A 22,843-nucleotide genomic window follows, 5' to 3' on the forward strand; every position below is an offset into this window, starting at 1 on the left:
TGGATATCGGGGAGGATGTTTCAGTTGCCCGCTGAACTACCTCAGTGCCCCCACCTGAGAAAAGCAACGGGCAGATGGACAGGCCTACAGCTCATCACAGCCACGTCTGTCACAGCCCTGGTGCTCACTGATTCACTCAACACATATCTTTTGGGCACTGACTCTGTGCCTGGCACTATGGTGGGTACAAAGGTGTGAGCCAGATGCCAACTCTGTGCTTGTGACTTTTACAGTCCAGGGTCACAGTGGTTTAAGTATCTGCTGTTCTCCCGGGAACAGACCAACACGCCATTGAGACCAAGAGCTTGTCAAGGACAGAGATGGGCCACAGTCACCTGAGTAGCTGGCGCTGTGCCCACCCAGTGCCAAGGGCCTCACGAGTGCTGAGGAGCTGTAGAGTGTGGCCCCAGAGCCCTCCCAGGTCCCAGCCCCCAACCTGGAGAGCAACTCCTAGGAGGTGGTTCTTCCAGGACAGAGATCTGGCAGGCGGGACCGAACACGTGTAGGTCACTCACACTCAGGTGCCTCTGCGAGGCAGAGCCTCACCCAAGCAGGGCCTCCTCTCAGCAGCACGCACCTTCTGTTCCCTGCTGTCAGGCCCTCGGCGGGCAACTCAGCCCCAGAGAGCTGCTGATCAGCACAGAGAAGCAGTGAATGGACACCGATCTTGGGGGATTGTCTTGTTTTAGGATATTTTAGTGTTAAGAGAGTAAGGCACAGAAAAGGTGGCTTAGATGCAGGGCTGAAGTGAATGAACTGAAGAGCCTGATAAAATCAGCTTAACTAAACCAAAAAGGGTGAGGCCAGTGCTGGAGAGAGACAGGAGAGTGAGGAGGGCCAGAAAGCGGGGGGTGGGGAGGCAGGGGCCATGGCCGCCGGGAAGCCGCCCTCTGGGCTCTGGGCTTGGGAAGGGAGCCCTGCAACGGCACCTCAGCCTTCAGCCAGCCTCCTCTCCACTCCCAGCGTGCAGTCACGGGAGAGACCCCAGCCTTCGAACTGAAGGCATCGCTGCGGGCACAGAAGAAAGAGCAGCAGGATCTGGGGAAGGGAAGGGGGACTTCAGATGTGCCAATTAAGAGAATATGGGATCCGAGCACATGGAGAGAGAATGCCTAAAACACTCCGGAATAAGAGGGGCACCTCCTTCCTGGAGATAGGCTGATGGCTGCCTTTCCAAGGGGGGCTTTATGGTCACCCACCGTGTGGAGTGGAGCTGACTGCCGGATGTCTGGCTCCCCACCTCTGGGTCCCTGTCACACGATCACTGCTGGCCCCGCGTGGTGGGAAGGAGACAGGTGGTGGCTCTGGTCACGGAGTCTGGAAGGAAGAAAGCAGCCTCCACCGTGCGACTTGTGGGACACCCCAGAGCTCCCACCCTGGCCTGGTGCCGGTGGTGAGGGGGTGTCAAGCAGAGCCCCCGGTAGACCAGCAATGGACACTGGCCTTAGGGAGAAATAACCTTTCTTTTTGAGCCTCGGAGCTCTTGGGCTTGTTAATGAGTGTAACTAGCCTATCCTGACGGTTACAACTTATAAACCTATTTCCTTGGGTTGTCTTCTCCCAAAGCAATCAATACTTAGACCCAAATATACTTTTTGAAGTTTTGACATGTGACAGTACTTTGCAATTCATGCAGTGAAAAGGTCAGTGCATCCGTCCTCCTGAACCCAGGCAGCACCACCCTTCAGCAGGCCAGACGGACAGCCACCATCCCTGGGAGATGCATGTTCTGAGCTCTTCACGACTCGAACACTTTCAAAAGGCCAGGAGTCACGATTTAAGTCTATTTAGAGATGCAAGGGATCCACTGAGTGTCTATAAACATATAGCACCTTATATATTAACTATTTTCATAAAATAAAGCTGCCCATTTTCTGCCACTGGTGTAAAGGAAATCTAGGTGTGGCAAGTTGGTTCCTTGGCCACTGAATGGAGAGGACAGAGGACTCACGACCTGTATTTGATATGATCATTGACAGACTGTCACTCTTAAGGCCATTCATTCATATTCGAAACAGGGATGCCTCACTTGAAACCAGGGCTGTGCAAAGATCCACTGTCGGGATAGGTGTGGGGTGGAGTGGGGAGAAGTTTCAATGCTTCTCAAATTATGCCATGTCACCACTGTCTGGAGGGTAGCATCTCCTTCCCGTCTGAAAGACAGTATGTTATTTACTTTGCATGGAAAACCAAGAGAAAAAAATGGTCATAATCTTACGAGCTTCAAGGTTTACTGGAACTCAGAAGCTCTCACAGCAGTTTTCAAGGGGTGTGTTTCTGTGTTTGGGAGTCAAATATAGCAGATCTGGATGTAGTCTATTGATGATGTCAATATGGAAATATAATGAGTTAATACTTGGTAGGTCTCTTCAACTTTCCACTTAAGTAAAAAATTAAGCAACACAGAGAGCTACAGGAATCGGTACTGCTGACAAAATTATTCCAAGCCAAGGGATTTGAACGGGCAGAGTGCCTCGTCTTTCCCCTTTAAAGAGTCTGGTAAGTAAGATCTGTGGCCTAAAGACCAAGAAGAGCTGATTAATATTTCATTGATGGCTGGTAAAAATAACGTGAACTTGAATTTATATAATTTTGGAAAGGTAGGCATGATGGATTTGTAACCCTGGAAACAGACTGTGGATAACTTAAGCATCAGAAAAACTTTGAATCACTGAAAAATATGGGTGAGAAATGCATGTTTTTGATACTTCATTATGCAAATGCAAAGCTTCCAAAAACACTTAGATTCTGTCTTGCTTTCTGTGTTCTTTCCAAGTCTTTGTACTTTTGTCATCTATGTCACTTGGAAAAAGCTAGGATATTTGTGGACTTCAGCATGTGGAATAAGAAAAACAGCTGTTGAAGTTTTTAAAAAATTGACTTTAGCTCAAATATTTTGTTAATAAGTTACCTGTAAATGTTCACACTTCCTTATATTTCTCTATAAAAAGACTTTTCAATATTTTAAGTCAGAATCCTCTTGTGAGAGTCCAGATATGTATGACACTGTTGGTAAATCAAGGACTGTGATGTCATTTTTAGTTTAAGTTTTATGAAAAATAACATTAATGATTTTTGGTTTTCAAATAAATGAGTCTGTCCTCACCTAATTTTGCCTTATTCAAAGGGTATAAAGTGAATATACTCAAAGTGATTACAAAGCCATGTGAAATATCATGCAATGGGAGATTACACAGAAAATTAACAACAATGAATATAGTTTTTTGACTTTCAAAAGATGAAAGTGATGTAAACTCAGGCCAGCTTCCCTGAGCATTAGTGATTCCTGCCACGAATAAGACTTAAAACAAGCCTTGCGACAAAAGTAGGGTTTTGATTTAGGGGGAAAGGGAAGTGACGGCCATCACTGGGGCTGGCTTGGTGGCCAGGGAGGTGTGTGCGGCCACGGAGGGCGCAGGTCATGATTAACAAGAGCCTTGTAGTATCCTCTGGGTATAAATAACTCTAGGTAACATATCACTTGATTTTCAGAAGCAACATTCATGAAATAACAACCACTTTTACGGGTAAGGACTGAATTTTAGGCAATCAAGGATTTATCTCCAGAATACATAGGCCTATGGCTTCTATTGTAAAACAGCCATTTCAAACTCACAGCTTCGACTCTGACTCGAGCAGCCCTGGAGGGCTCTCCACTCCCCAGCCACTCGGACTCCACCCGGACACACAGCACCGCCGTCTGCACGCTCCGCTCGCACTCCTGGCTCTGCCTGGAACCTACAAGCTCAGGTGTGTGAGAATAGGGCATTTCCTTACTTTCCCCATAACAAAGTGGAATCTGAATGCCATGCTCTGCCAGACAGGGTGGCAACAGGCTAATCCGCCACCAGGGGGCCCTCCCCAGGACTGCTCCAGGGTCCTGGGGGTTCGTACAGCATCAGAGCACAGGGGAGGGACCCGGGCCTGCTGTCACGGATTACAGGACATCATGCATGCTGCATCATTTCTTCCTTGTGGCAGCCGCTGCTTCTGTGCAGGCTTGGGACACAGAACTCTTTGGACAGGCTGAGGGCCTAAAAGCCCAGGCCCCAGCCTCCAGAGGGGCACCAGCTGGCCTGACCCTTGGGGTCTCGCCTCTTCGCCTGGGCTCACTCGTGGAGCAGCGCAGACCCCTGCTCCAGCTCCATGCCAGCTTCTCCTCCTGGTCTGAGGGGATTTCTTCTCCTGTTGCTTCTAAAAGTTCTCCCACCTCCTTCTCCCAAGCTGGCCCCCTGACACAAACTGTAAGGAGCAGTCACAGAATGACATAGGAAATCTATGGGCAAGGACCTTTGCAAACCATCAAGTTCTAGATAAATATTAGCTGCACGGAGCAGGGTGAAGCCATGGCCACGACGTCCTTCGATGCGCAGATGCTTGCGTGTGAGGTTCTGCAGTCGGCAGAGCTCCTGTCGCTCTTGCAAACACTGAACCAGAGACGTCCCCCCCCCGCCTAGTGCTTCTCAGAGAGCTGCTTTCTGCAAGCATCTAGGGCTTATTAAATCTATGATATGTCTGCCAGGGAAGGGTAGAGAAGGCCCATTTGGTGTACTTTCCTGTCTTCCTGTGGCTTGTGGCTTTGTGGTCAGGGACTGGAGATAGGAGCCAAAGAAAAAACACTAACAGTGATGGTCGGCATGAAAGCACTTGGAGAGGCGGGGCGATCCCGGAGGGTGCTTCCGAGTTTGCCCCCAGACTTCCTCGCTTCCTGCCCAGATGGGGATGCTGACCTCCCTGCAGTAACTGCAGGATGCCATCTACATAAAGGTTTTATCTTCATATTAGCAATGACCTTTTGTTCTTCAAAGCTTACTGAACAGAGATGTGCAAATTCTACCTTCTGCAGGGACTAAGTATCAAGACTTAAAATTTACTCTCAGGATCTGGACCCAGGGTGTGTTACTCTCAGCGCCCTGGCCGGGAAAGGAGTGAGGCAGCTTGGTTTCCTGGGGGCCTGGGGGCCCGGGGCCAGGGCCTCAGTGTTGATGCCTCAGCTCTGGGCCAGCCTCACCTCTCCAGGCCTCATTTCTCTCCACTGCCAAGCGGCAAAGGGAATAATGTTTTCCATATAGTCTGTGGCTTATACTCAGCTCTGGAAGAACTCCACTCAGGGCTCGAGCACCGCCGCTATCACACCATTGCCGGGCATCTCAGACAGAGCTGGGCAAGGGGAGGGCCAGTCTGCATTGTTCACATCAGAGCTGTTCCTATGAAAAGGGGAGAGGGGAGCGGATGTCCCTTTTCTGTGTAAAACCACTAGCCGGATGTATTCCCAAGTGCCTAAACCATGCCACTCGGGGGCAGGGTCCTTAGTAGGGGGCCTGTGGCACGCCTCCCTTGGTCTGCAGCTCTGGGCCCAGTACCTAGCTTTAGTCTGATTCCCTCCCTTCCATGTCTTCACTTCTACTTCCATTGTATAAACTTACACAGGCATTTTTGCTTTTCTCTTATCTTCCTCTGAAACCTCTATTTAAGGCAGATAATATGCCACCTTTCATTGCTTAAGCGTCCTTTCTTACCATGGTCTCCCAGCTAACTCTGAAGAGACGTCTTTATGTTAATCAACAGCTTGTCCTGTGTGGGGGACATGTGCTTCTGCACACCTACAGTGAGCCAGGTCCCTATACTGAACGTGTACATGCCTCTGCAAAATGCTTGAAAATAAACTGTTCTCCACTGAACGCCATCTATGTTTTCCACTGACACAGGCAGGAGGTCCCCGACTGGAGCGGAGCGTGTCCTCGGGAGTCCCCGCAGCAGCTGACAGAGCCCCATCCATGAGGTCTCCGTAAAGGGGGCCTGGTTAACTAGAGGAAACCTGGCGAAGGTCTGGGAATCACAGGCTCAGATTAGAGGCATGTTTCACTCTGTGTGCGTGCGCACACACACACACACACGTTTCACCTAACCTATTTATCTTTAGCACTTTGTAAGGCATTCTGATTTATCTTTTCTTTTCCATTCACTTCTATATTTTTGAAGATGGTCTCACTACATCAGTTCCCTGATCCACTGGGTCTAACCGGCTGCTCAGAAATCCCTGGAGGACAGCTTTAGTTCTCCGATGTGGGTAGCAGCCCGAGAGCTCATCAGCGCTGCACATTTGTTACTCACATCCACAGAGATTCTGATTCAGCAAATGTTGGAAGAGCTACAGAATTCCGCACTTTGAACTTATTTCCAAGGGAATGCAACTGGCTTCCAGACAGTCCTTTGGTACCAGAACTGAATCAAAACCTACATTTTCACTCAAGTCTCTTGGTTGGAATATTTTCTAAGAAGGAATTTCATCAGATATTTCTGAGCTGTCAATCCATCCTGTTCCATGACTGATACTCTCGAAACATACACGTACCTCAGCTATGGACCCTGTCCACAGCCAGAAAGCAGTCGACGCAAAGAGCTGTAGTGAATCGATACCAACCTACCCTCCTGCGGGCACCAGCCACAAGCCGACGACCCACCAGGGAAGGGTGGCGCATTAGTTTTATGTTGCTGTCATAACAAACTGCCACAAACATAGTGGCTTGGAGCAGTAGTTCTTTGTCATCATGTAGCTCTGTAGGTCAGAAGTCCACACAGTGGGGCTGGATTTGCTGTTCAGGGTCAGACAGCATGGAGATCAAAGCACTGGTGGGACTTCGTTTCTTCCTAGAGGCTCTGGGAGGAACCTGCTTCCAAACTCATTCTGTTGGCAGGGCCCATGCGATCGCCCTGAATCCACCCAGTAATCCAAGATAACCTCCTTATAGAAGGCCCCTTAGTAATGATAATTCCATGCACCATTACGCACCCAGGGCTCTAACACCAGGGGACAGAAATCCCTGGAGTCACAATCCTGCCTACCGTGGTAGGTCAGTAACTCCATTTATGTGCCAGGCAGTTTTAAATAGTAAGAATAATTCAAGCATGAGACACTTCAACTGGAGAACAACTCCATCATTACATGATATTAAAACTAAATAAAAATTAAATTAATCTGGTTTTGCCCTATTGAACCTAAATTCAACCAGAAGCCTTTTTTTCCACAGGGAAGTGAATGCCTTGGACATAATGTTTGTTTTTAGTTTCAGAGGTTGGGAGCCAGCAAGAATCCTCTGGAACGTTCTTGAATAATTTATTTCCTTAGTTGGTTTTGCCAAAAGGAAGCTCAGAGATGTAGTTTTGTGGACAAAAGCTCTCCTTGGCCATGGATTCTACCGCCTTCACACCTCCGTCACCACTACGCTCTCCACGCGGCTTCACCAGAGCGCGGTACTGTTTTCATTTGAAAATCAAGCTCTAAGCACGTCCAGTTGGCCAAATCAATGTCAATTTCAATCACACTGAGTTAAACAGGAAGCAGTGGATTGAAGAAGGGGCTCTAGAAAAGACGAGAGGAGAGGCAGGAAGGAAAAGGAAAAGGCAGGAGAGACATGGGGAAGAAGTTATGAGGAGAAATGAAAGATGCTGGTGGGGAGGGCGAAGGGGAGGCCAGGACCTGAGAAGCCGAATCAGCAACTTGTCTTCGCTACAGGCATCCCTGTGAAACATATTAAAATAAGTCGTTTGACCTTGAGGATATTGGTTTACCTGCAAAGAGCCAGGCTTACAGTAATGAAGAGATGATGATAAAGAAAATATTCAGTAAAACAAAACATTCACAGACCCCGATGGGTCTGTGAACGTGGGCAGGCCCCCTCTTCCATGCCAAGATGGATTAGTCTTAGTTTTGTAATTAGTGATGACAGTTTCTTAACATGTGTAAGTGCCAAAGGTTAATTCCCAGCATAGGTCTTTCCAGAAAAAACATGCACCCTTCCCTGGAGATCTGCTTCACAACAATGAGAATATATTCAACACTACGGAGCTGCACATTTAAAATGGTAAAGATGGTGCACTGAATGTGTGTTTTAGCTCCCCCCCACACACAAAGTGTGACACCCACTATAAGTGCATCAGCTCATCTAAGTCTCCTCAACCATGTTGAAGGTTGGTATTCTTACTATTGGCTTTTCCACTGTGGAAACTAGAACTTTGGGAGAGGGAGATGTGTTCAAAGTCATGCAGCTAATGGGCGGTGGTGCAGTTGGCACTTGAAACAGCCTGATGCTGGCTCCTTGGTCATAACCATTTCACTCTTCTCTCACCGAAAGAAAAATGTTAATTTTTTTAAAAATAATCTATGACCAGAAGCTTGATAGGGAGGCATGTGTGGGAAATAGCATCTGAAACAACAAAGCCGTCTCCAGGGGCACAGACAACAGGAGGTCATCATTTAATGGATTTACACTTGGAGTTTCAGAATCCAGATCCGCACAGGTTACACACAGCAACCGGGTACAGCTAACGTGGGCAGTGGTGCCCATGCTCTTAGGCAGCCACCCCGCCTGGATGGGCATCCCATCCATACTTTTCATTTAGAATTTTCTTACTCATTCTACTATATCGCCGTTGCTTAAAACAAATGATGATGAGTTCCATTTGATTCATGCTGGCACCATCAGAGACAGTTTTTGTTCTACAAGTACAAATATGGGTAATGTTATTGTTAAAGGGATAAATCAACCAGGAACTTCTATTAGGCCAAGAAATGAACTGTTTGCCAAAATTCCCGTCAAAGAAATGAAAGTAGTTAGGATTTGAGATTCATTCTAACATAACCAACCAGGAAATCCATTTACTCCTAACAAGTGTTCCTAAATGCAAAAATAGCCTGTTCTTTGTTACAGTTCTGTTCCTGTTATGGATTTTTAACAAACAAAATGGATTTTGTGATGAAGACACACTTGTAAATAATGTCTTCTGTGAAAGCCTCCAACCCCAGTGGTGTCAATGCTTTGGGAGAGCTGATCCCATTAAGTATATTTGCCTATGCTAACTGCCTAAGCTGTGGTCCAAGGCTTGGAAATGAACTTTACCCAAGGCAAGGAGGTCAAGAGTGAAGGTCATGGTTACATACTCTTAGGTGCAGATCTTTGAAGCCGATGACAATGCAAAGTGCATCTCCCTGCACCTGGAACCCTCTCTGCCCGATCCCCCCGCGGGAGGCTGCTCAAACAACTGCTCCCCTAGCCCTGTTCTCCTGAAGTCACCTGCAATCTCCCCATTAATTTTTTTTTTCAGCATGGCCCTTACTGCTCCTTGCTATCTTCTTGTTTAGATATTTCTTCCTTTACTCTTCCCTGCATTGTTTCCACGTGCTTCAGCGCCCTGGGCACACAGTTAATGCTCACAAAGTATCTGCAGCAGGAGAAGGGAAGAAGGGAGGAAGTGGCACGGTGTCGGTACAAATACTGGAATGTGGCTCGATCAGAGGGAGGCAGGCCCTTTTTAACGGGAGACAGAAGCCAAAGGAGACTGGACCTTGGGCTCTCTTTGGGTCACATACCTCTCTGCATTCCACCGTGTGCATCTGTACAATGCGAACAATACGCGTACCTGAATTTGTTCATTACGTGAGTGAGGAAAAATAGAAAATAATTTACCAATGTTAGATATGCTCACGAGAGAAATGACCATCCTGGATGGAGTAAGATGAGAAAACTAGGGAGTGGGGGGGTTTTCCCCCCTGAGGTCCCTGGTTTGGGCAAGGACGCTGCTCTTTGGGGAGTGAAGGTAGACGGAGGGGCTGGGCAGCGCTCCAGGCCCAGTGCTCTTTCCCTGGACCTGGCACACAGCTCTCAGCTAAGGTCAGGCTTTGGTCTGCTGGCATGTGCTGCCCTCTTAGGCCTGAGGCTGCAGCTGTGGTTGGTAATGGGCTTCAAGCAGATGCTTGATTTACATGAGCTCTTGAAACTGACATAAAGATGACTCAGTTGAACTCAGACACAGCCCCCTACCCATCAAGCGGGGTCTTGTGAAGGAAGGAAGTGAGAGGTGCTGAGGACAGAGGCAGAGCCCCTCAGGGGCTTTTCTAGACTATGACTGCGAATGACTGACTCTAACAGCTCAGCTCGGGGAGTGAAAGGCCATGGCTACGTGGTCATCCGACATGTTTAGCCAACAACTACCACGTGCCAGGTGCTGGGGTGGGCCAGGAGGGACAGCAGTACACAAGGATGGACCAGTGCCTGCTCCTAGAGTTTCCCAGGGTCGGAGGTTGGGCAAACTACTTCCAGCTTTATTGGCACTACATGGGCAGCAGAGTTGTTTAGAACATTTTGATGTTAGAGCCATTAGAAACCACATGGCCCCACCCTTTATTTCACAGAGGAGAAAAGGAAGCCCAAAGAAGTCAGCCGACCAGCCCAAGGCCATCAAAGGAAAGCCCAGTTACCTACAGACTCAGAGAGCACGGCTCTTGCTGTAGGCCAATAAATAAATTGATTTGGTTCTGTCATCATATACCAGCAGTGGCAGGATGAGAAGGGCGTGGCATGAGGCTCCAAGGTGGCCGTGCTGTCACAAAGGTGTGGCCACTTCTTCTCAGCATGAGCCAACCACTGATTAAACATCAATGAGTCCAGTCATATTGGTCAACCAATTCTCCCAGTCAGAAAGTGACTTTGGCAATACAAACCCAGGCTTTGGGGGAAAATAAGATGCTGACCCAGTGACAGAGGATGAACTGAGTCATAGAGTCTAGAAGGAAAAATTTTGTTCTGGCATGATCTGTATCTGCGGCTTGCTCATTTGCATTTTAGGCTCCTCCTTCTTCCCTTCCCCTGCCATGGTCACGGGCAAAGGTCAGCCACAGGCAGCCAGCTCTTATCAGAAACCTAAGCAATGCCTAGGATAATAAATTATAACAAATAAGGAGTCTCTATACAGGTCCTGAGGTCAAAGACCACTTCTGAGCCCCTGTGTAAATAAGAGCCTGGGACAAGGAAACAGAAACGGCCGCATCCAGACAACAACACGGACCTACAGGGAAGCTGCTTTGAGAAGCGGGGGACAGTCTAAGCAGCGTGGCCAAGGGGTGGGCCAGAAGAAATTTAGGATTAACAACTCAGGGGTAAAGGATAACAGGCAGGATGTAGAGAGGAGTTTCGGGAGATGGAACCTGAACCCCTCAGGGCGATGGCTTCCAAGAGGTGGGCCCTTTCAGGAGGGGCCTCCAGCCGTGCCTCCAGCCATGCCCATGGTCGGGATGGCGCTCCGTGAGCTGCGACAAAGATGGCTTTGACTGGAGCCACATTGTGATGGCTTTTGAGTGTGGCTCCAGCGGTACATCAGCACAACCTACAAAATGAAGGAGGGGTGCGGGGTTTAAGGGCTGGGGACTCTGAGGAAGAGGCTATCGCGCATAATAAGCTCTAGCTGAACCTTGATAAAGGTCCCGGCTTCACTCATTAGCTGTTGGAGGGATCTTGGACAAGACACTTGGCTCCTTATGGTCATACAACAAATGGCAATGATGGTGATGACGGTGGTGGCGGTGGTGGTGACGGTGGTGGCGGCGGTGGCGGTGATGGTGGTGGTGGTGACAATAGCTAACATGAGTGAAGATCTCCTTTGTACTAGTGCTGCTGTAATGCATTAATTCATTTAATTTGCCCAAATAACCAAATCTATTAACCTGTGAGTTAAATGCTATCATCACCATTTTAAAGTTAAGGAAACTGAGTTGTAGAGAGTAAAATAATCTTTCTACAGGCACATGATGGCACTGGAGCTGGAACGCAGGTTCCCAGAATCTGGCTTAGCAACACCTGGTTCTGTGGCACGTAGAAGTGGTGACCAGGGTCACGCGCTGTCTCCTGTCAGCTCACTCTGTGCTCACGCATCCTGTGCCTTCCCTCTCCCAGCAATGGGCTGTGCGCCACAGGCCGCTGCCTAGGGTGGTCCGATCACTCAGGACCAATCCGAGCACCACATACCTACCACAGGACTGCTTCAAGGGGTGGGCGTAGGATCTATGCTAGGTCAATAGGATTCTTGCCTGAGATTCTCCAAACTGGAGCTGGAGAAGAGAAGCCTTCTTGCTCTTTGCAGGAGACCTGAGGATAGCAGGTGGCCATGTCCTCTCATTCCCCAAGCGGAGAAGGCAGCAGAGGGAGTGAGGTGGGGGAAGGGGACAGAGGAGGCTTCAGAGCTTCACCGAGTCCCTGTCAAACCATCCCGAAGATGCTCCGGCCCAATCCATAGCTTTGACCTTTTTTTAGATAAAAGCAGTTCAAGTTGGGTCTCAATCATTTGTTAGAAAAATATAACTGACCAACTCACCTATCTAAACTTTGATTTCTTCATCTAAAAATTGGCACCATAGCACTGTCACTGGGCAGTGCCGGCGTTTGATCGCTAATGCTTCCTGAGGGCCTCTCTTGTGCTGTCATATGGCGGGTGCTCATGAAGGCTCACCATGGCTGGTGTCATTGTTACTGCAGGAGTACATTCCACATTCCCCTGACAAGTCACCATAGAGCCCCAGCACCTGACCAGTCCTGGGGCCGAGGGAACACGAGTCAAATTAGACTCAATGATTAAGAGACTATCAACTTTACAGACCTGGATAAAGGCCCGTGTGAAATGCCGCTGCTGACAGGTTGGCCTCCGTCCCAGCCTGGAGAGCAGCCATTTGCTGGAAACACATCAGGCCCGGCTTCAATCACTCCTCTGCCGGGGCTTGAAGGACAGATCACAGCGCCTACTGCCCCTTCTCAGAGTAGAGGGGGTGAGGGGTAGCCCAGAACGACACAGTGGGGTTCCATGGCCTCTTTCCACCCCCTCCCTGTTCTCCGGGGATGGTGGACCAGCAGGCTCTGCCGGGGGTGGTCAGTGCGTTCACGTGTCTGTCCATCCCTGTGTCCCTGGATTCGGATGGCTGGCCTGCATAAAACAGCTCATTTATTTATTGATTCTGGGTATCTATCCAGAGCAGGAATAATAAGGCCTTTGGGGCGCTCCCCTCTGCCTGGGCGGCAGCGGTCTCAGAGCCTCGGGACCCCGAGCTGCTTTTCTGTCAACTCCACAACCTCTGGGGAGACACGAGTTTGAACTGCTGCGGCTCTGCTCCTCGAGGCCTCGGAGGCCGGCTTCCCCGGTGTTACCTGCGGCAGTCTGTCTGTCCCCATTGTCTGCATCTGTCTCAGTCGAATCTGACAGGGAGAAACAGTTTTACTCACTGACAGAGGCTCCAAACGAGACTGGATGGGGCCCAGAAAGCAGCATTAAAAGGAAAGATGCCTGACAGGTGCGAGACGGTCCAGCCTGTGCCAGGCGAGGCACACGAGCATCTGCTCCGAGCGGACTGTGCCCGCAGCCCCCACAGACCGTCAGCCCCGTGGGGGCCGCGGAGGGTCTCCACATGGCCAGTGACAGGCTCTCAGCTTTGAGCCACACATGCAATCCCATGCGGGCCTCAGTTTACTCTTCTCAAAAATAAGGATAATAGTAGCTATCTTACATGCATTTGGAGAGATTAAAAGAAATCCTTTGTGCTGAGCAGTTTATAAATAGTGAGTGCCATCTGGCAAAATGACAAAGTCACTAAATTAACTAAATTAATCCAGAAAAATGTGGATTCTTCTTGCTGGGTCCACACAGAGCGAATGTTGAAGGGCCTGACTACGGAGCACAAATGCCCCTTGAACACGGCTACCAAATACTGCGCGGCCACAGCCCCCAAAGGGTGTGCATGTACTGGGATGCAGCAGACGCTGCGCAGTCGGCTAGCTGTCTTGGGAAGCGCCAGGAGTGAGTGGCTGGGGAAACCCCTCAGTGGACAGTCACTTTTGGAAACTGAACAATGCTTATGCAAAGAGTTTGACTCCTCAAATCTCAAGATCCAGCTTAAAATATGAAAGCATTTCTGAGTGATCGTTGGCCTTGGGCAAAAAACATTACCTCAGCAAGTAAGCTCACGTTAAGAAATGCAAATGTCAGCTTAAAACATTCTGATGGTGGCTGCGCTCAGGACGTCCCTGGCACCTACAGGCCCCTCTTTGTGCTGACGTTGGGCACTCATCTGAGGAGCTTTCTACAAAATGCCATTTGCTAAGCATTAGTTTTTCCATGTGGCTAAGCTCTCAAGTCTAGGGTGATATATTTCACAGTATTCACTTTTTATTTATCTCCCCACCCTCCCCTCAATGCCTTAAAGACCTTGCTGGTCCCTTTGAATAACTGTAAGGTTTCTAGTTAATTACCTGACCTGAAGGCAGGGTTGACACCACCAGGAACTGTGGGCACCGGGAAGTCGGCCAGGTGGTGGCCTTCCTGAAGACCATTTCCACACCGTGGACAGACAGGACAGGGGTGCATGGGCAAACACTTCCCTCACCAAAATCCACGCATGAGCACACAATACTTGCAATTTAATTTTAAATTCTTGGGTGGAAAATATCTCCCTCTTTGCTGGCCCCAAATGACTGGAACAGGGCTGGGTTGAGAAGAGATAGATAATAGATCCTTGCTGACTAGGAATAGTAAGGCTTCCTTCAAAGACAAGCAGGTGAGTGACTTACTTTCAATTACTACTTAAGAGATACTTATTTTGTCCTATGTAAAATTTGGAACTTGAGAGTAGAAAACAGATTTGCATTTGCACAGGTGAGCTGCCTGCCCATCTGACCCCATGGGAGCAGATCCCGAGGAGAACTGCAGACCCGCCAATGAACAGTCCCGCTTCCAGGACCCCGTGCTCTTAGGCCAAGGTGTCAGAATCTAGGGCAGGATAGCCTGGTGGCGCTCCTGGCCAGGGTGATGGCCAGGAGATAGACTCAGATTTCAATGGCTGTTGGCAGGGGAGGAGGTGAGGCCAAGGAGGAGACAGGCTGTTTCCTCATTTCAGGGGACTGGAAACCCTTTTCCTGTCTTTGCAGTGCCCCAAGGTAAGTGTGTGCAGTGCAATACCTTCCAGCTTTCTTCGCTCCAAACATAACCACACACAGACGGCTTCATGTTCACATTTTCTCTTTTCTCTACTGAAGTCACCCATTATTAGTCCCGCTCAGAGTGGCAGTGAGAAACACGGGACAAAAGAGGAGAGATGCACAGACTGGGGAAGCGCGGACGCACGGGAAGAACTAGCAGGCAGGGGCCAGGGCGGGAAGGGGAAAGGAGAGTGTGCAGCAGAAAACAGATGAAGGCGGAAATGAGAAAGGCGGGTTCTTGGCTGTCCCCCGAAGCCACGAAATGTCCTCTGGGGTGAGCCTTCCTCCGCACACACATAGACGGAGCTCCTTGTTGTGACATCTATGGCAGCAACGTAAACAAAGGGAGCTCCGTGCACCGTTCCTGCCCCTGCCAGACTGCAGGAGCCCTGATGAGACCAACAACTGCTGCGACCCGCCTCGCAAATAGGGCTCCCTGTGTTTACTTGTTGAGCACATGAATTAAGAAGTGGACACGAAGGAGGACGACGCAGAAGAAGAGACGGGATGGTGCAGAGCATTGCTCTTAGAACAATCCTGTAAATGCAGGCTCATGGCCTCCTTCTCACACCAAGACTTCTGGACCGCTGGTTCCCAGACTGCTCTTTGCTTCCAATGTCAGCCTATGAGCTGAATGTCTGTGCTGGCCTTTGTGCCTTCCACGCACAGCCTCGTGTTTCTAGTGGGCATACGCTGTCTCCCCAACAATGCTGTGCAGGTACTTTCTCTTTTTGCCAAAATATGTTATCTTTGTCATATGAAGCTTCACATTAGACCTCCCGCCAAGGGCGCAGGCATGCCAAGTGGTAGGTGCCGACGCTTCTAGACAATCCTCAAGAACAGAGGCTCCCTGGCCTGACAACCTGTGAAACTTTTTATACACGCACTGCTGTGATCCACTGTTGGGCTGTGCAATCAGCACGTCAGGGAAGGTGTCCTAGGCCTGTGTTCTCCAAAGTTCTCCAGAGGAGGATCTGTGCTGCCGGCCACTCCCTGGTCACCATGACTCCCCACCCCTTGCCCACGTTTGACCATTTCTCCTCCCCCCTCAGGATGCCTGCATGCTCCCTCCTGGCTCCCCAGCTTCTGCTCCACCCTCGGGGTTCTCTGCCTTGCTAGTCCTCCGACAAGGACGCTTCATGGGAGGAGACCCAGAGGTGGCCCTCAAGGGGGCCTCAGAGCAGCACGGCCCCCCAGCACCCGTATGCCCTGCAGGAGGTGCGCCCTGGGATGCGGACACTCTGCCCTTCCCTCAGCAGCTGGCAGGGGCCTGGCACAGGATGCTGCTTACTGAAGCTCTCTGATTGACATATTTGAAACCAAGAATGAACGGAAGTCTCAAACTGGATGAGTTTAGTGAGGGTGTGAACTCCAACTGCGCTTAAGAGCAGGAAGAAGAGGCCAAATCCTAGCAGGGAAACCAAGTTTCTTTAAAATATTGCAAAAGATACTGCTCTGGGGATGCCAAGGGCAGAAGAATTGTAAGACACCCAAAAAAATGAATTGAACAAGAAAAAGTACAGAAGAGGCATTAGTTAGAGCAAAACCAAATAGCGTGAAATTGTTTATTTTGCATGAGTACCTGATGCCCGGAGGAGGAGGTGCCAATATTGCCAAACACAATTTACTTTTAGAATATAGAAAATTCTCTCTCTGAGGAATAAAATATACAAGTTCATTGAAAAGCATAAAAATGGCCACTTCAGGTATCCCTGGAACCTAGCAGAGTGCATGGTAAATAGCACAGGTTCTTTATTTGCTGAGCAAATGAATGAATGAACTGGACAAGAAGAAAGAAGATTTAGGGGAAGAAATAGGTGCCCAGAATCTTTACTGGAGAGCGTGCTTCCGTAATTGCAAGCCTACAGCAAGGGGTCTTGACCCCTGGCCCTCCAGACTGCCTATATAAAAGCCAGCGGTCACGTCCTTGGGAACACATACCTGGGCATGCCCAGGTGCAGCAGTTTTATTGTAACAGACAAAGCATGGAAACCACCCAAATTTCCATCAAGTGGATGGAGAGACAGACACACTCTGTCCATACAATGGAGTATTATTCAGCCATAAATACGAGTGAAGCTCTGCCACACGCTACAACATGGACAGATCTTTACAACACTGTCCTAGGAGAAAGAAGCCATGTACACGAGCTCACACATTGTATGGTCCCAGTTCTAGGATACAGGTGGACAGTGGAGGCGTGAAAGCCTAATCAGAGGACAGGGAAGCTGGGGGAGGGACCGATGAGAAGGGACAGCCAACAGATGTAGGGCTTCCTTCTTGCATCACGAAGATGCTCCAAAATCAGGCTAAGGTGACTGTTGCACGATTCTGTGACTATACTAGAAAACACTGAATCATACCTTTCAAAAGGGTGGGTTTTATGCTATATAAATTTTATTTCAATGAAGCTGTAAAACAAATGGGACGGTCAGAGTGAGGCACCAGGTTCAGTCAGATACAATGATGATGTTTCAGACAGGATTGTGGAGGTGATTACACAGTCATTTGTTGCCTTTCTGGCACTGAAAAATCACGGATGTGAGAGAGAGTGTTCACTGTCCTAATTCCTAGAGGAAGGGAGAGGGAGAGACTTTTAAAGGCCTTGTATTAGAAAACCTAGGCACCTATAACCTATACTGGACAGGTGCCCCCCGGATGGCCGGGGACCCATCGGCCTGTCAGTCGGACCACGACAGAGGCCGGGCCGGGCCAGTCAGAGCAAGAGGCTAAGGCAGAATGTGAAGGTTGCTGGGGGCAGCTGAGCAGGCAGGCAGGCACGGCGAGTGGCGAGCAACCACAGGGCCATGCCCCTTGCTAGTCCAGGTGGAGGGGTCAGCAGTGTCTCAAAGGTCACTGCCCCGGAGGAGGGCCCGAGCCCCCAGCAGGAGCCCAGCAAGGAGGCCTCCTGTCCCCGAGGGCAGCTGGCAAGAGGTGAGCCCTGGGGCGAGGGGGAGGGGGCCGCACTGGCTGCAGCAGCCTGCGACTGGCCCCTCTCACTGTGCGCTGGGGCACCCGTGCCTCCACCTGCACCCCTCGGAGCCATGTGGGGCCCCCTATCCTTTCCTGGGGCCGATAAGCCTCTCTGATTGCAGCTCTTAGGCTAAACAACCTCCCAACCCAGCTACCCACCAATCCCACTGGAAAAGTTCACTGACGTCAGAAAGCACTCCTGTGCCAGCCCATTTGGAAATCTCATGAGTACACCTGCCTTACTAATGGGGCATTTATGATTTACATTTGAACTACAATGCACACAAATCTTATAAATTGCTTTTGGGAAAATCTGAGATGAAGCTGTTTTTGGAACAGCTATGTAGTCTAACACACCGTAGTGGGTTATGCGGTCAAGCCAATGAACGAAACTAAAAATGCTGAAGGTAATTGAAGGGTGATTTAAAATTGGAAAGAAATAAAGATAAAAACAAAAATAAGTGCGACAGAAAACTAGGGCAAGCTCCAAATGCTGGCAGCACAGGGTCCCAGTGGCGGGGCTTCAGCTCGGCCTCTGGTGCCGAAAACAGCTCTGCGGCCTCGCCAGGCACCCGGCAGGGGCCAGACTCGGGTGGGGGCGGGGGCAGAGGCAGTCCTTGCTGCCCCACAGCTGCACGAGTTTTCATCTATATATTCAACAGTTCAACAGGCTCCTATGGTGCACTTAGCAACTCTGCGTTTATACAAAAATGACCATCTATGGAATTGGAGGTCACTCGTCCTGGAAGAACTATGTGTTGAGCCTCATGTTTGCATTAGTTTGTGGCCCATGCAAAGGACACTCGGGGTCTCAGGCAGACCAGGGACACAGTTGGTGAATCCCAACTCTGGACCAGACCCTCCTGGGCACCGGTGAGGCCCTGACCTCGCCCAGGTGTGTTACCTGGCAGACTGAGTCTCTGCCCTTCACCACGTTGTCTCTGAGCTTTGAGAAGATTAACCCCAGCATATTTTGCATATTTTTTGGAAAACCAAAAAAAATAATAATAATACATATTTATAATTAAATAAAATCTTCCTTGGAACATATGTTTAAGCCGAGTACATTTGGCTAAGACACAGGATAAATGTTGAGAGATAAAATTACATACTTTCAGTTTTCAGATGATTTTGCCACTTGAGTCAGGTTAACTCTGCAGAGATTTAGGCTAACCTGCTCAGTGGGCTCCTTCTCACGGACCCCCTGAGGCTAAATTCTATTCTTTGACTTTTCAGAGGTGACCAAGAGAGCCGACAACGCCCCCGTCAAATGGCTTCTCTGGGAAGGTTTGTGTTGACTGCGGCTCTGGCCTTGGCCTAGAAATTAAATAAAGTGTCTCTCCCAGAAAAAAGGGAGGCCGAAGCCTAGGACCCGGCATCTCACCTCTGGCATCTCACCTCTCCAGCAGCACAGGCGTGGCCTGGAGCTCCCGAGACTCACCTCCTGCATGGCTCCCCCAGGCCCCCAGGCCGGGCCCTGGGTGCCCGCAGCAGGCACGCCCGCCCTACAGGCAGCCTGCGTTCTCGCAGTCAGGAGCATTTCCGCAAACACTATGACCGATGCCGAAGGCGTGAGCCCAGACGGACGATACTCTACTGTTTGTATCTCCTCTAAATTTTTAGTGTGTCTTTTACAATAAAAAGCATTTCTTTCAGAGGAAAAATAAAGCCTGTGTGGATCTCAGGCGGTGGCAGGGGGTATCATCTCGTGTTCACAGCCACACATCTCCCATCACCACGGTCCTCCTGATGTGTTACTCCGAACGACACGCCTGACTCACCCAGCAAAGGTGGCTCTGCACAGCCACATGATGCTTTTGGTGTTTGTAGGAAACCTACCTTGTGGGCGGTGACATCATTTTATCTGTTTTTGCAAGGAGAGAAAAAGGACATGGAACCTGGAGCCTGTTGGCTGATTCCAGGCTTCCTGAGCCCAAGGCTGGGCTGAGCTGAGCTGCGCAGGCACTGGCATTAGACCTGGGGTTCCCCGGGGGACCTCCCTCTGTGTCGGGGACACCAGCCGCAAGATCTTCTCTCAGGCCCCCATCTCCCTAGAACCTGCCTGTGTGATTGATCTTAGATCCTGGCCGACAGCAATGGGGGAAAGGTGGGAGCAGACACCTGGTACATCTCAGCTTGGTCTGCTGCTGGGGCTTCTTAAGGATGACAGCACACCCAGGACCACTAGGGGCGGCGGGGAGGTGGGGGGCACAGGGTTCCAGGCACCAGTCTGTGAGCAACGGCATCTGCTTGGAAACCAAGGTCACGGGCTAGGTACAGAGCAGAGAGCGCCCAGGCCTGGAAAGAGAGGAAACTAGAATAAAGGATCATCAAAGGGGCTCTGATCTCAAAAGGAAAGGAGGAGACAGAGAGCGGGCCGCACGGGAGGGTGTGGCCCCGTGTGCTGCGGCGTTTGGGGCAGCTCCTGACTGTCCCCCTGCAGGTCGGCCTCCGCCGGTTTTACAGAAGTATTTTAACTTTGGGATTTGTAGGCACTTAATTATGGATGGTCATTTTCAGAAGGGTAGGAACTTCTTGGGCTCAGACGACTCACATGTTTTGGCATTTTCCCTGCTGGGGCCAAGCAGAGTGCAGGCTTTGCCCACCACCCAAGAGCAGAGTGTCCCTGTGACAGCTTCAGTAAGCCCGGGTGTGTATGGCAAAGCAGCATTCACCAGTAACTCACGTGGAAAATCTGGTGGGCATTCCCAGACCCCCAGATCTTAGGCTTTTCTGATGCTTTAGCACAAATCTTGCTGACAGACGCTCAAAATAAATTAAGGTCAAGTGCAGATGCCCACATAGATCAGAGCTCTGGCAGCTGGACGCTGCGGTGCTAAGTGTGGTTCCGGGCAAGAAGCTGGAGGGGCCCCCTCGCTGTTCTGGGTGCGCGCTGTCTCTGTAACAGCTCGCTGCAAAGCAAATGCCAAATGCTCATTTCCCTAGCCTTTTCTCATAAAAGTGAAAATCCTCTCAGAATTTCCTTTGGTTACCAAAACAGGTACTAATGTAGGTCTTTTGTAAAAGTGAAGCGTGCAACGTGAACTTTAGAAAATGGGGTCTACCTGTATTAGCAGGTCCTTTAGGGTAGTAATTTCACTGCCAAGATGACAAAGAGAGGTAGTTTAAGATGAACTGTCTGCCTTTAAGCTACTTTCTAAGTCATCTCTCTCTCTCTCTGCCTTCTAGAAATGAATCTAACTTTTGTATTAGAAATGCCAAAGTCTCAGCCAAGACAAAGTTTGGTGCACATGAAGTGTGGTGTACCCTGGATTTGGGGGATGACCTCTCGAGATCTTCCACATCCTTCCCTGCCCATCAGTGGCAACCTACAGAGGGATGGGCCAGAGAGTCTAGCGCACAAATTCTGTCCTGGCTCTTTAGACTCCAGATAACCCAGGGCACTGACGCTTGTGTAACCGTGTGCACACCAGAGGCCAGACAGGCACTCCTGGCTCCTTTAAAGATCAGCTGTAGAGAACAATCAATGCCTTCCACTGTGAGTTTGCAAGGCCCGAGACAGGGAGTGTAAATAAATCATCTGTGCAGTGCACTCAGCCTTTGGAGGCTTTTCCCATGCTCTGGACCATGCAGGGCTGTGTAAGTAGCAGAGATGTACACGGCCCCTCCTTGGCTTCTTTGTAACCAAGCCCCTGTTTGTCAAGCAGGCTGGGTAAGGTAAGGAGTAAAGATTTTATTTTTGCTGGGAAAGGATAGATCCCACTATCTCATAAATATTACCTTTCTATTTAAGGCATCTTATTCACTTGATCTGAAAAAGCAGAGGGGATCCAGGACCGCCACATAAACATTCAGGATTCTATGTCTGACATCACAAGAGAGAGGCAGAGACACACCCAGGCTGGTGGTGAGGATGCCGCCCCGGCTGGAAGCTGTGCAGCCAGCCTGCTGAGCACCAGCCCGTTTGGTTGGAGGACGGCAGGCCCAAGGGCTGGTCTCCAGGAGGAACGGGCAGTTCCTGAAACACTGCTAATCCCAGGCAGGAATTTTATAAAAAAAGAAATGTGATAATACTGGACTTCTTGTTCAGAACCAGTGCAATCATCACATAATGGTTTATCCAAATTAGTGAAATAACTATATGGGAACATGGTAGAAGGGGAAATCCCTTTGCCAACATTTAAATAAACATTTAAGGCCATGAACTTCTGTTTCTTGGGCTCAGGGTCTGCAATCTGAGGACCACTGGACATACAGATTATAACAACAGCCCAGCAATGCTGGGGCAGCAACATAGGAGGTCATATTTGACTTGAGACGTGAGACGTATGGATTCCTATATGACAGCTGAAGCTTATAGTCCCTGCAGGGAGTCTGACGTTCTCAGGAGAAAATAGTGAGCAGCGTCCTCAGAGGGGCGGCCCCCCAGCACCAAGCGGCAGGCGCACCTCGCCAGCTTGCCAGCATCAGTGTGACTATTGGTGCTGCTGGCTTACACCTTGGGAGGCGGAGCTACCTACTCCCAGGATGGGCTGCGACACTGAAGGTTCTGGGTTTTACCTCCGCAGCCTGCACCCTGTGTGGGCTGACTCAGCTTCTCACCTGCTGGGTCTGCAGGGGGGGAGCCCGTTTAACCTTCCCTCCTGGCTGGGGCTCTGGGGACCCATCCGTACAGCAACATTCAGGAAAGGCCCCTGCCAGCGCTATCGAGAAGCCTCCCAATCCTGTCCCTTCCAATGGCCGTCACATACAGCTCGGAACGACGGTCTAAAGCTGTGGGACAGGTGCTGACCCCAACCAGGGAGGGAAACCCCGGGGGCTGAGGAGAGAAGCTCTGAAGAGGGGATGGAGGCCTCCTGAGAACTCCCTGCCCCAGAGTGTTTTCCAAGGGGAGCCTTCCCATCAGCACGACAGGAAGGACCTGGGACAAGACCTTGCATCTGGCAATGCAGTCACATGGGAAGGTGTAGCAGTTGGGAATACGCTCAGGAGCCTGTCCCCCAGATGGGGGCGGCCCCAGCCCTGGGCCGGAGCTCTGCCCGCTCAGCTGTCCGCGGTTCAGAAGGAAGTGGCTGTGCAGCTCAAACGTACCCCAGCCTGGCATCCGCCCTCTG

The 22,843-nt window shown here is 50.1% G+C and overlaps 1 protein-coding gene across 3 annotated transcripts in view; it reads right to left on the reverse strand.

Annotated features, from left to right (window-relative positions):
- Positions 1-22,843, reverse strand: part of DPP6 (dipeptidyl peptidase like 6) — an 863,884-nt gene that overhangs the window by 516,941 nt on the left and 324,100 nt on the right. The window lies entirely within an intron of this gene.

This window comes from Manis javanica, chromosome 6 (genome assembly GCF_040802235.1).
Source record: "Manis javanica isolate MJ-LG chromosome 6, MJ_LKY, whole genome shotgun sequence".
Lineage (NCBI taxonomy): Eukaryota > Metazoa > Chordata > Mammalia > Pholidota > Manidae > Manis > Manis javanica.